This window comes from Salvelinus sp. IW2-2015, linkage group LG28 (assembly GCF_002910315.2).
Source record: "Salvelinus sp. IW2-2015 linkage group LG28, ASM291031v2, whole genome shotgun sequence".
Classification (NCBI taxonomy): domain Eukaryota; kingdom Metazoa; phylum Chordata; class Actinopteri; order Salmoniformes; family Salmonidae; genus Salvelinus; species Salvelinus sp. IW2-2015.
The window spans coordinates 719,468-730,143 of record NC_036868.1 but is presented as its reverse complement, the minus strand read 5'-3'; the positions used below and the strand labels follow the sequence as shown (position 1 = coordinate 730,143).

Sequence of the window (10,676 nt, the reverse complement as noted above, 5' to 3'; positions counted from 1 at the left end):
TTTGAAGTTCACTGGTCTTCACTGTAAAAAGTTAGCAGAAATCAGATGTGGCTTTTTTTTCCAGAGGATGAGAGGGGGATGAAAGGGAGGCTGTGATGGTGGTGCAGTCAGAAATAGCTTGCGTCAGTTTAGAGCAATGGAGGGACATTTGCACCTGTCATGGGTCTACAGGGAAGGAGAGAGGAGAAGAGAGAGATCTGAGAGAGTGACATGGAGAATTGTGTGTGTGTGTTGTGTGTGTGTGTGGTGTGTGTGTGTGTTGTGTGTGTGGTGTGTGTGTTGTGTGTGTGTGTGTGTGGTGTGTGTGTGTGTGTGTGTGTGTGTGTGTGTGTGTGTGGTGTTTGTGTGTGCTTCGCTCTCAGGTAGTATCACATTATTTCACATTCTCATTTCATTTCATTACAGTACAAGCGTTGATTTGTTTAATCTTATGCTAGCTACTTAGCCGTCTTTGTATCAAAGATAATGCGTAGCTAGCCAGCTATTCTTCGTTCTTTTAACGTAACTTAACCGTAACGTAGTCAACACTGCTACCTCAGCCAGCTTAGCCACCGAACAGCAAACACTGTAGTAACTATTACATTCAACGGAACGACTCGATTAGTGTTAGTGTAGTGTAGTGTAGTGTAGTGTGTGTTAACTAGCTACAATAGTTGTCTTTTGTGTCTTTGTTTTCTAAGATAACTGCGTAGTTTAGACTAATTCGGTTAGCTAGCCAGCTATTTTTCGGCCTTTTAACTAACGTAACGTAGTCAACACTGCTCGCTAGCCAGCTAGCCACCGAATAGCAACACTGTAGAAACTATTACATTCAACGGATCAACGGAACGATTGATTAGTGTAGTGTTAGCTAGCTACATAGTTGTCTTTGCTGTCCTTGGTATCTTAAGACAATTGTGTAGTTTATACTAATTAACGAGCCAGTTACGAGGTTACATAGCTAGCTACCGAGTTTACCTAGCCAGGCACACTCTCAAACCAAAGTCAACAACGCAGCCACTGCTAGCACCCACTTCCGCAGTACTGTATCATTTTAATAATTTTGGGTCAATAATGATTTTGCAACGAAGCTTAACTTTCTGAAACATTCGAGACGTGTTAGTTCACGTGTCATTCCAATCTCCTTTGCATTAGCGTAGCCTCTTCTGTAGCCTGTCAACTATTGTTCTGATCTTCCCTGTTCTCTCTCTCTGCACAGACCATACAAACGCTTCACACCGCGTGCCGCGGCCACCCTAACCTGGTGGTCCCAGCGCGCACCACCCACGTGGGAGTCCAGGTCTCCGGCAGCCTCTGGAACTGCGATCTGCTGCCAACAAGGCAGAGTTCATCTCAGCCTATGCTTCCCTCCAGTCCCTCGACTTCTTGCACTGACGGAAACATGGATCACCACAGATAACACTGCTACTCCTACTGCTCTCTCCTCGTCTGCCACGTGGCTCGCACACCCCGAGAGCTTCTGGTCAGCGGGGGTGGCGGCACCGGGATCCTCATCTCTCCCAAGTGGTCTTTCTCCCTTTCTCCCCTTACCATCTGTCTATCGCCTCCTTTGAATTCCATGCTGTCACAGTTTACCAGCCCTTTCAAGCTTAACATCCTTATCATTTATCGCCCTCCAGGTTCCCTTGGAGAGTTCATCAATGAGCTTGATGCCCTGATAGCTCCTTTCCTGAGGACGGCTCACCTCTCACAGTTCTGGGTGACTTTAACCTCCCCACGTCTACCTTTGACTCATTCCTCTCTGCCTCCTTCTTCCACTCCTCTCCTCTTTTGACCTCACCCTCTCACCTTCCCCCCCTACTCACAAGGCAGGCAATACGCTCGACCTCATCTTTACTAGATGCTGTTCTTCCACTAACCTCATTGCAACTTCCCCCTCCAAGTCTCCGACCACTACCTTGTATCCTTTTCCCTCTCGCTCTCATCCATCACTTCCCACACTGCCCCTACTCGGATGGTATCGCGCCGTCCCAACCTTCGCTCTCTCTCCCCGCTACTCTCTCCTCTTCCATCCTATCATCTCTTCCCTCTGCTCAAACCTTCTCCAACCTATCTCCTGATTCTGCCTCCTCAACCCTCCTCTCCTCCCTTTCTGCATCCTTTGACTCTCTATGTCCCCTATCCTCCAGGCCGGCTCGGTCCCCCCTCCTGCTCCGTGGCTCGACGACTCATTGCGAGCTCACAGAACAGGGCTCCGGGCAGCCGAGCGAAATGGAGGAAAACTCGCCTCCCTGCGGACCTGGCATCCTTTCACTCCCTCCTCTCTACATTTTCCTCTTCTGTCTCTGCTGCTAAAGCCACTTTCTACCACTCTAAATTCCAAGCATCTGCCTCTAACCCTAGGAAGCTCTTTGCCACCTTCTCCTCCCTCCTGAATCCTCCTCCCCCTCCTCCCCCCTCCTCCCTCTCTGCAGATGACTTCGTCAACCATTTTGAAAAGAAGGTCGACGACATCCGATCCTCGTTTGCTAAGTCAAACGACACCGCTGGTTCTGCTCACACTGCCCTACCCTGTGCTCTGACCTCTTTCTCCCTCTCTCTCCAGATGAAATCTCGCGTCTTGTGACGGCCGGCCGCCCAACAACCTGCCCGCTTGACCCTATCCCCTCCTCTCTTCTCCAGACCATTTCCGGAGACCTTCTCCCTTACCTCACCTCGCTCATCAACTCATCCTTGACCGCTGGCTACGTCCCTTCCGTCTTCAAGAGAGCGAGAGTTGCACCCCTGCTGAAAAAACCTACACTCGATCCCTCCAATGTCAACAACTACAGACCAGTATCCCTTCTTTCTTTCTCTCCAAAACTCTCGAACGTGCCGTCCTTGGCCAGCTCTCCGCGTATCTCTCTCAGAATGACTTCTTGATCCAAATCAGTCAGGTTTCAAGACTAGTCATTCAACTGAGACTGCTCTTCTCTGTATCACGGAGGCGCTCCGCACTGCTAAAGCTAACTCTCTCCTCTGCTCTCATCCTCCTAGACCTATCGGCTGCCTTTGATACTGTGAACCATCAGATCCTCCTCTCCACCCTCTCGAGTTGGGCATCTCCGGCGCGGCCCACGCTTGGATTGCGTCCTACCTGACAGGTCGCTCCTACCAGGTGGCGTGGCGAGAATCTGTCTCCTCACCACGTGCTCTCACCACTGGTATGTGCCCACCACCTAAGACCCTTTTTGATCTGCCAAAGAATAACTGTAATTAGGAAAGTCTATCTAGTACCATACTCCTGATTCCTATCCAGTTCCGTTTTTAGCTGTGAGTCTCATCATAGGAGTTGGCAAGACAGCACAAACCTGGGGCAAGTAATGAATGATTGGTTTGGAATTGGGCCTTTCTGTGACAGTCATTAAGGCTGCGTTTACACAGGCAGCCCAGTTCTGATCTTTTGACTAACTGTTGGAAAAAATATRTGATCTGATTGGTCAAAAGGCCAATTAGCGGCAAAAGATCAGAATTGGGCTGCCTGTGTAAACACAGCCAATGTACACTTGCGTATTTTCATTTCTCATTTGCCAATGAATGCTACAAGGCATGATTCTGCTCATGCACCGACAAAATACTCTCAGCAAATTGGCAATGTGTTGCAAGAATGTTTACAAAAGGGTATGGAAAATAACTTTAGTTCAGGTAATGTCTGCTGCATGATATCACAGTATCATTAGATTGTGCTCTTGGTAAGCCGTCATTGTAAATAAGAATTTGTTCTTAACTGACTTGAATAGTTAAATAAAGGTTAAATAAAGGTTAAATACATTTCATGAGAATGTTACCTAACGTTTACCTAACGTTTTGGAAATATCCCCCATTACAGCAGGTGAAGCTATGGGGGGGCAGCCAGTTCAAAGCCCAACCACACCATTTTTTATTTTTGCTGTGTCCTAAAATGAACCTTGTGTGTCTAAATGATGTATACTTTACTTAATCTTCTGTGCTACAGAAGTCTGTGCTACAGTCTTCACTGCTCTACTCATGGCAAGAAAAATGTTCATTCAAACGAGCATTCTTTTTATAGAGAAGATGAGGGCGTGAGTTGGAGCATAATGTCTGACATGCTCCGGGGTGAAGTTTCCCCTAAGTACAGATCTAGGATCAGCTTCCTCTCCCCCAATCCTAACCTTAACCATTAGTGGGAGAAATGCAAAACTGACCCAGGATCAGTGTCTAGGGGGAACTTCACCCTGCTCAGTCTGGCACCAGGAACAAGGATGAAACTGCTGCTGGGAATGTAAATAATTCAGGTTTAACATGTTCAACATTAAAATGAAGTTGTTCTGCTTCAGTGACAATAAGGGAACAGTTGTAACCTGATTCCCTTTTGACTTCTAGTTTGTCAGGAACGGAAAATCACTAGCATAGTGTGTGTGTTTGTGTGTGTGTGTGTTTCTTTAAAAACGATGCTTTTTATCCAAGATAAAGATATTTAAGCGGCACTGAGAACAGCTGGGGGAAAAAAACGTATTTTTTGTTTAGACCTTCCAACAAGTCTCTCCATATTCACTTCCACATTTTTACTTTGGTTGGAAAATGTTTTTTWAATTTTTTWATTTTGTGAACAATTGTTTTCATTGAGTCATTCAATCGGTACAATCAATGACAAACAATACGATTGACCATTTGTAGAACAACACCTAACCTCATCCCTGGGAAAGGTTTATTTTTATGTTTATTTATACATTTTTATTTATACACTTTCACTAAAATACATGTGAACATGGTAACAAGTACAGTCTTATTCTTTTAGTCAATTACTAACAATTTCGACATTGGAAAGTGAGTGATTGGCGAAGCGATGACAGTAACCGATCAATTAGGTGCCAGGGAGAAGAGAAAACCGGAAGACGGGCAGGAATAAACATCACACAAGCCCATCACTAACCCACCTGAAATAAAATAATCAGCTAAGTGTTGTCTTCCATTTTACAACATGATTAGTTGAATCACGTGTGTTAAAGCTGAGCTGGAACAAAACTGTTCTCCACACTTGACCTGAATGATGGTAAAAAAAAAATGGATCCACAGTCCCATTAATAATCAGATGCTTTCGTCCAAAGCAGCTTTCAGTAAACACTTCAACGTGAAACGTGTACTGTAGTTCATGCAGCAACGGAATGCACTATTTATTAACACTGTTACCAGTGTCATGTTCAAACTCATTGCACCACGGGATCCTCACAGCCATCAAACTACACAGAGGCACTCTTTTCCATGCTTCCTAATGCTCTGGGTTATCGTATCTGATCGTTTGGACGTCTGGTAACCATCAGAAAAGAATCCGACATTTTCTCCTTGAGCCAACATCAGTCCTAATGCTAGTGTGTGTGTGTGTGTGTGTCTGTGTGTAAACGTGCGTGCACGTGTGTGTTTGGTGGGGTGACTAATCTACTGCACACGCCCCTCCCCCCCCTCTCCCCCCCAGCTGTTGCCACGGAGACATGGTGGGCGGTCAATAATAAAGATGTCTTTTATGAAAAAGTGCCATACTTCAAAGTGCCAGTGGGTGTTGATAACGTAAGGATGTGTKTATTGTGTTTGCCCAGTCCTAATAACAAAGAATAACCTTAGGGAGTCAGTTGTGGCCAAACTAGGTTGGATTGGAGGGTCTATAGGAGGCTGGAAGGCATCTATGTGGGGGGAAAGGGCCAAAAACAGGACATATTTTATGGAAATGAGTGCCATACTCAAGAGGGTATGAATGGTGAGTGGGCAATTGGGTGTGTGTGTGTGTGCGTGTGCGTGTGCAGTACTATAGCCCAAGAGAGCCAGCTGTGACATAAGTGTTTGAGACAGGAACCGAGCCCACAACAGTGACAGATTCTGAGCTCCACATAATCAAAGTCACCACAGTTTCATGTACAGTACCTGTTACACAGTCCCAAGCACCCAGCTAATGCTCCCCTATCCTAGGATCAACCAGGCCCAGAATTAAGATGCATAACTCATCACACATAACATAGTCTCATAAAGGTTACAGTAAGAAGCTGGCTTGACATTCCAATTCAGTCAGCACATAGATCTCTGCCAAGAATCAACACTATGTCAATAGGGATGACTAAATATCAACCACATGTCAACGAAGCTCTTATTCGAAAGGGGCGTTAAACAAATGTTCTGACTGTGGTGACTAAAAAGCCGAATACACTTCTAGAAAGAATGTTCACCACATGGCCCAACCTGCCCCTTCATGCTATCACGGTCATACTAATCCTGGCTTCTAATTGGCCTATAGACATTCTCACCCTGGCCTCTAATTGGCTCATAGCCATTCTAATCCAGGCCTCTAATTGGCCCATGGCCATACTAATCCTGGCTTCTAATTGACCCATAGCCATTCTCACCCTGGCCCCTAATTGGTTTGTTTATGGATACACAGTGCATTTGGAAAGTATTCAGACCCTTTGACTTTTTCCACATTTTGTTACGTTACAGCCTTATTTTAAAATGGATTAAATGACATGTTTTCCTCATCAATCTACACACAATACCCCATAATGACAAAGCGAAACAGGTTTTTAGACATTTTTACAAGTGTATATATTTWAAAAAACAAAAAACAGAAATACCTTATTTACATAAGTATTCAGACACTTTGCTATGAGACTCGAAATTTCCAAAGACTCGAAGTTTCCATTGATCATCCTTGAGTTGTTTCTACAACATGATTGGAGTCCACCTGTGGCAAAATCAATTGATTGGACATTATTTGGAAAGGCACACACCTGTCTATATAAGGTCCCACAGTTGACATTGCATGTCAGAGCAAAAACCAAGCCATGAGGTCAAAGGAATTGTCCGTAGAGCTCTGAGACAGGATTGTGTCGAAGCACAGATCTGGGGAAGGGTACAAAAAAAAATGCAGCATTCAAGGTCCCCAAGAACACAGTAGCCTCCATCATTCTTAAATAGAAGAAGTTTTGGAACCACCAAGATTGTTTTTAGAGCTGGCCGCCCGGCCAAACTGAGTATTCGAGGGAGAAGGACGATCCTAAGCACACAGCCAAGAAAATGCAGTAGTGGCTTTGGGACAAGTCTCTGAATGTCCTTGAGTGGGCCCAGCCAGAGGCCGGACTTGAACCCAATCGAACATCTCTGGAAAGACCTGAAAATAGCTGTGCAGCGACTCTCCCCATCCATCCTGACAGAGCTTGAGAGGATCTGCAGAAAATAATGGGAGAAACACCCCAAATACAGGTGTGCCAAACTTGTAGCGTCATACCCAAGAAGACTTGACCCTATAATCACTGCCAAATTTGCTTCAACCAAGTACTGAGTAAAGGGTCTGAATAGTAAATGTGATATTTCCGTTTTTATTTTTAACACATTTGCAAAAAATATATATATTTTTGCTTCGTCATTATGGGGTATTGTAAGTAGATTGAGGGGGGAAAACAATGCAATACATTTTAGAACAAGGCTGTAATGTAACAAAATGTGGAACAAGTCATACAGTGTCTCCATGATAGAAGACAATGAATTAAAAGGAGAAAAACAACGTTGTTTTTCTCCAACTAATGTGGGCTGGCAATGGCGCTTATATTGCACACTTATTATTGTGATTAGAGTATAATCCAATTACAAATGCAGCACACCCTGCCGACATCAGAGCCCTTGTTAGCGCGTACCCTTCTCATCCGTGAGGTGTGAGTGGGACAAACAAAAAGAACTGGAGTGGGGGATCAAAGGGCCACATACGTGTTTGGTGCCATTTTCTATGGAAACAAAAGACCCCGTCTAAAACTCTCTGTTAGAAAGCCTGTACGGTTGCGTTTATCAAACTATTTGCAGATAGATAACATGAATAAACTCAAATGTTATTATATTATAAAGACTCATTTGCTTGTTTCCTGTTCAAGTTAGCTTGCGTGTGTTTATGTGCGCGTGTCTGTGTTTGCATGTAGGTGCGCATGTATTTTTCCGCTTTGTGTGTGTGTGTGTGTTTGTGTTTGTGTGTGTGTGTGTGTGTGTGTGTGTGTGTGTGTGTGTGTGTGTGTGTGTGTGTGTGTGTGTGTGTGTGTGCATGGCTCAGCCACACACACAATAGGAACATGATTTTTCTGAGTATCCTTGATTGATTTTCCAACCCTTGTCGCCAGAGAGCGACAGGTTAAACGTCTCCAGATTGAGGGAGCCTTTGACGCAGTTAATTTCTACTTTTCTCCAACAATACAAAGGCAAGTAAGGTGGATTAAGGAGAAAATTAAAATGTTTAACTTTCTCCAGAATAATTGAATGAGGCTAGTGATGCTAGTACCACCTGCTCCCGGCAATATGGAAAACCATATCTATTCAAATCTATGGAAATGACACGCGTAGCATAGTCCACCGCATTGCAAATTAGAGTTATCATTAACCAATGCTGAACAGTTCTTAGGGCCTCACAACATCAGAGATTCAAAACTGACACTAAACTGATTTATCAAATGCATATATTATGCATATTCTGCACATGTTATTATTGCTTATGGGGATTTTTTAAAGTTTGAGGAAGTAGAAAATTTTAAATAAAGGTTAAAGGTGGCTTTAACTATTGTATTCAGTAAACCACAGGTGCAAAGTTTGCACTTCTGAAATTAGTTTCATATGAATACATTTTTTACAAAAATAATTTCCATATGATAGACAATACTTGTGTGTAGCCTGCGAGTCTGGCCTGAAGGGTGCGTGCAAGCGCCCAATTCATTGCCTGGCGCAATTCAAATCCATGCAAATGAGTGAAGTCTTTTCATTTCACAGTCAGATGTGAAACTAATGTCAAACTAGAAATTACACTCAAGCTTGTAAACCCTCTTGTTCAATATGCGTCTCTACCGACAGAACGTTTTAAGGCATGGCACGGTATATTACATAATCACGCATAACCATTGCCCAAAGGATCATAAGAGTCGGTTCCATTGCCAGCTCGGTTGTGAAAATAGCCATGTTCCAAACAAAATGTCAGTACATTATCATGTGTCATAGATGTGTTATATGTTTTTAGTAATTTATGATCATCTGCACATGGCTTCAAAAGTTACACAATGTCTTTATATTTATAAATCACAGACCGATCAACTACAGCCTACAATATACTATCAATTAATGATACTTAGATTATTGTCATCTGTGTTCTACGTGCATTTTTTAAATCTCTTTAAAAAAAACTATTTTAGCTTCCGTACATGGCTTTGGTGTATAGGGAAGCTCTCGTGATAATGCTATGGAATGGACAGTTGGACACAAGCCAAGCAGTGGACAGCTTAAAAGGGCACGCACTACAAACTTGTGATTCTGCTTATGAGTATTGTTGCTGAAAATACGTATGGTTGAAGATAGCTCTAAGAAGAAACCGAGCATCACTTACCTTTATCGAACGTTAATGTTATTCTATGGTCTTGATTTATCCGCGGATGATGTAGGTTACTCAGATATAAAGAGTGGAGCTGTGGTCGCCTGTCTCCGAGTTGGTACAACAATAACGTTAGCTTGATTGTGTTTCTCTGTGAGCTTGCGGCTCGCCTCTTTGCTTACCGCGAAGTTCCGATTCCACTTTCCAGCGGAGGTAARAGCTTCAGGTCACTGGAGGACTGGAGCGTCTCCATGAGCGGTGTGAGTGTGCGCGCACACGGTTTGTATTTCTCACTCTCTGCGCGTGTCTCTCTGTCATGAGAAGGGCCGTGCACAGACCTGTTGGGGGGTATGTGCTCAAACAAAAAAAAGGACACCCCCCCCCCCCAAAAAAAAATTTTTTTTTTTAAAAACACATACTTGTTGAGCAATTATTACAAGAAGAGGGGAAAGCGGCACCGTCTGATGAGTAACGTATTTTCCCGAAACTATTTTGAACTGTAGTAAAGGCTGCACGTATTAACATTGACCAACACAATTCCAGTCAAAATAGATTGTAAATAATACTGTATCTTACCAGGACTATATCCAACCCAACTCCATTTGTTGCCACTATCATGTATCAAATCAAACTCTATTTGCCATATGCGCCGCATACAACAAGTGTAGACTTTACCCGTGAAATGGTTACTTACAAGCCCTTAACCAACAGTGCAGTTCAAGAAGAAGAAAATATTTACCAAGTAGGCTAAAATAAAAAGTAATAATAAAAAGTAACACAATAAGAATAACAATAAGGAGGCAATACTCCGGTACTGCTTGCTGTAAAACAGTCTATAACTTGGGTGACTGGAGTCTCTGACAATTTTTGGGGCCTTCCTCTGACTCCGCCTGGTATAGAGGTCKTGGATGGCAGGAAGCTTGGCCCCAGTGATGTACTGGGCTGTTCGCACTACCCTCTGTAGGGCCTTACGGTCAGATGCCGAGCAGTTGCCATACCAGGCGGTGATGCAACCGGTCAGGATGCTCTTGATGGTGCCGCTGTAGAACCTTTTGAAGATCTGGGGGCCCATGCCAAATCTTTTCAGTCTCCTGGGGGGGAAAAGGTTTTGTTGTGCCCTCTTCCTGACTGTCTTGGTATGTTTGGAGCATGATAGTTTGTTGGTGATGTGGACACCAAGGAACTTGAAACTCTCGACCCGCTCCACTACAGCCCCGTCGATGTTGATGGGGGCCTGTTTGGACCTTCTTTTCCTGTAGTCCACGATCAGCTCCTTTGTCTTGCTCACATTGAGGGAGAGGTTGTTGTCCTGGCACCACACTGCCAGTTCTCTGACCTCCTCCCTATAAGCATCGTT

The 10,676-nt window shown here is 44.0% G+C and overlaps 1 protein-coding gene across 2 annotated transcripts in view; it reads right to left on the bottom strand.

The window, feature by feature from the left end:
- LOC111954051 (protein LBH-like) overlaps positions 1–9,641 on the bottom strand; it is a 26,168-nt gene extending 16,527 nt beyond the window's left edge. The window contains exon 1 of one of the 2 annotated variants that reach the window (XM_070435828.1): positions 9,335–9,641. The gene's annotated coding sequence lies outside the window, so the exon portion shown is untranslated. The remainder of the gene's footprint in view (positions 1–9,334) is intronic. The other variant, XM_070435827.1, reaches the window with a different exon arrangement.
- Positions 9,642–10,676: the final 1,035 nt, after the last annotated feature.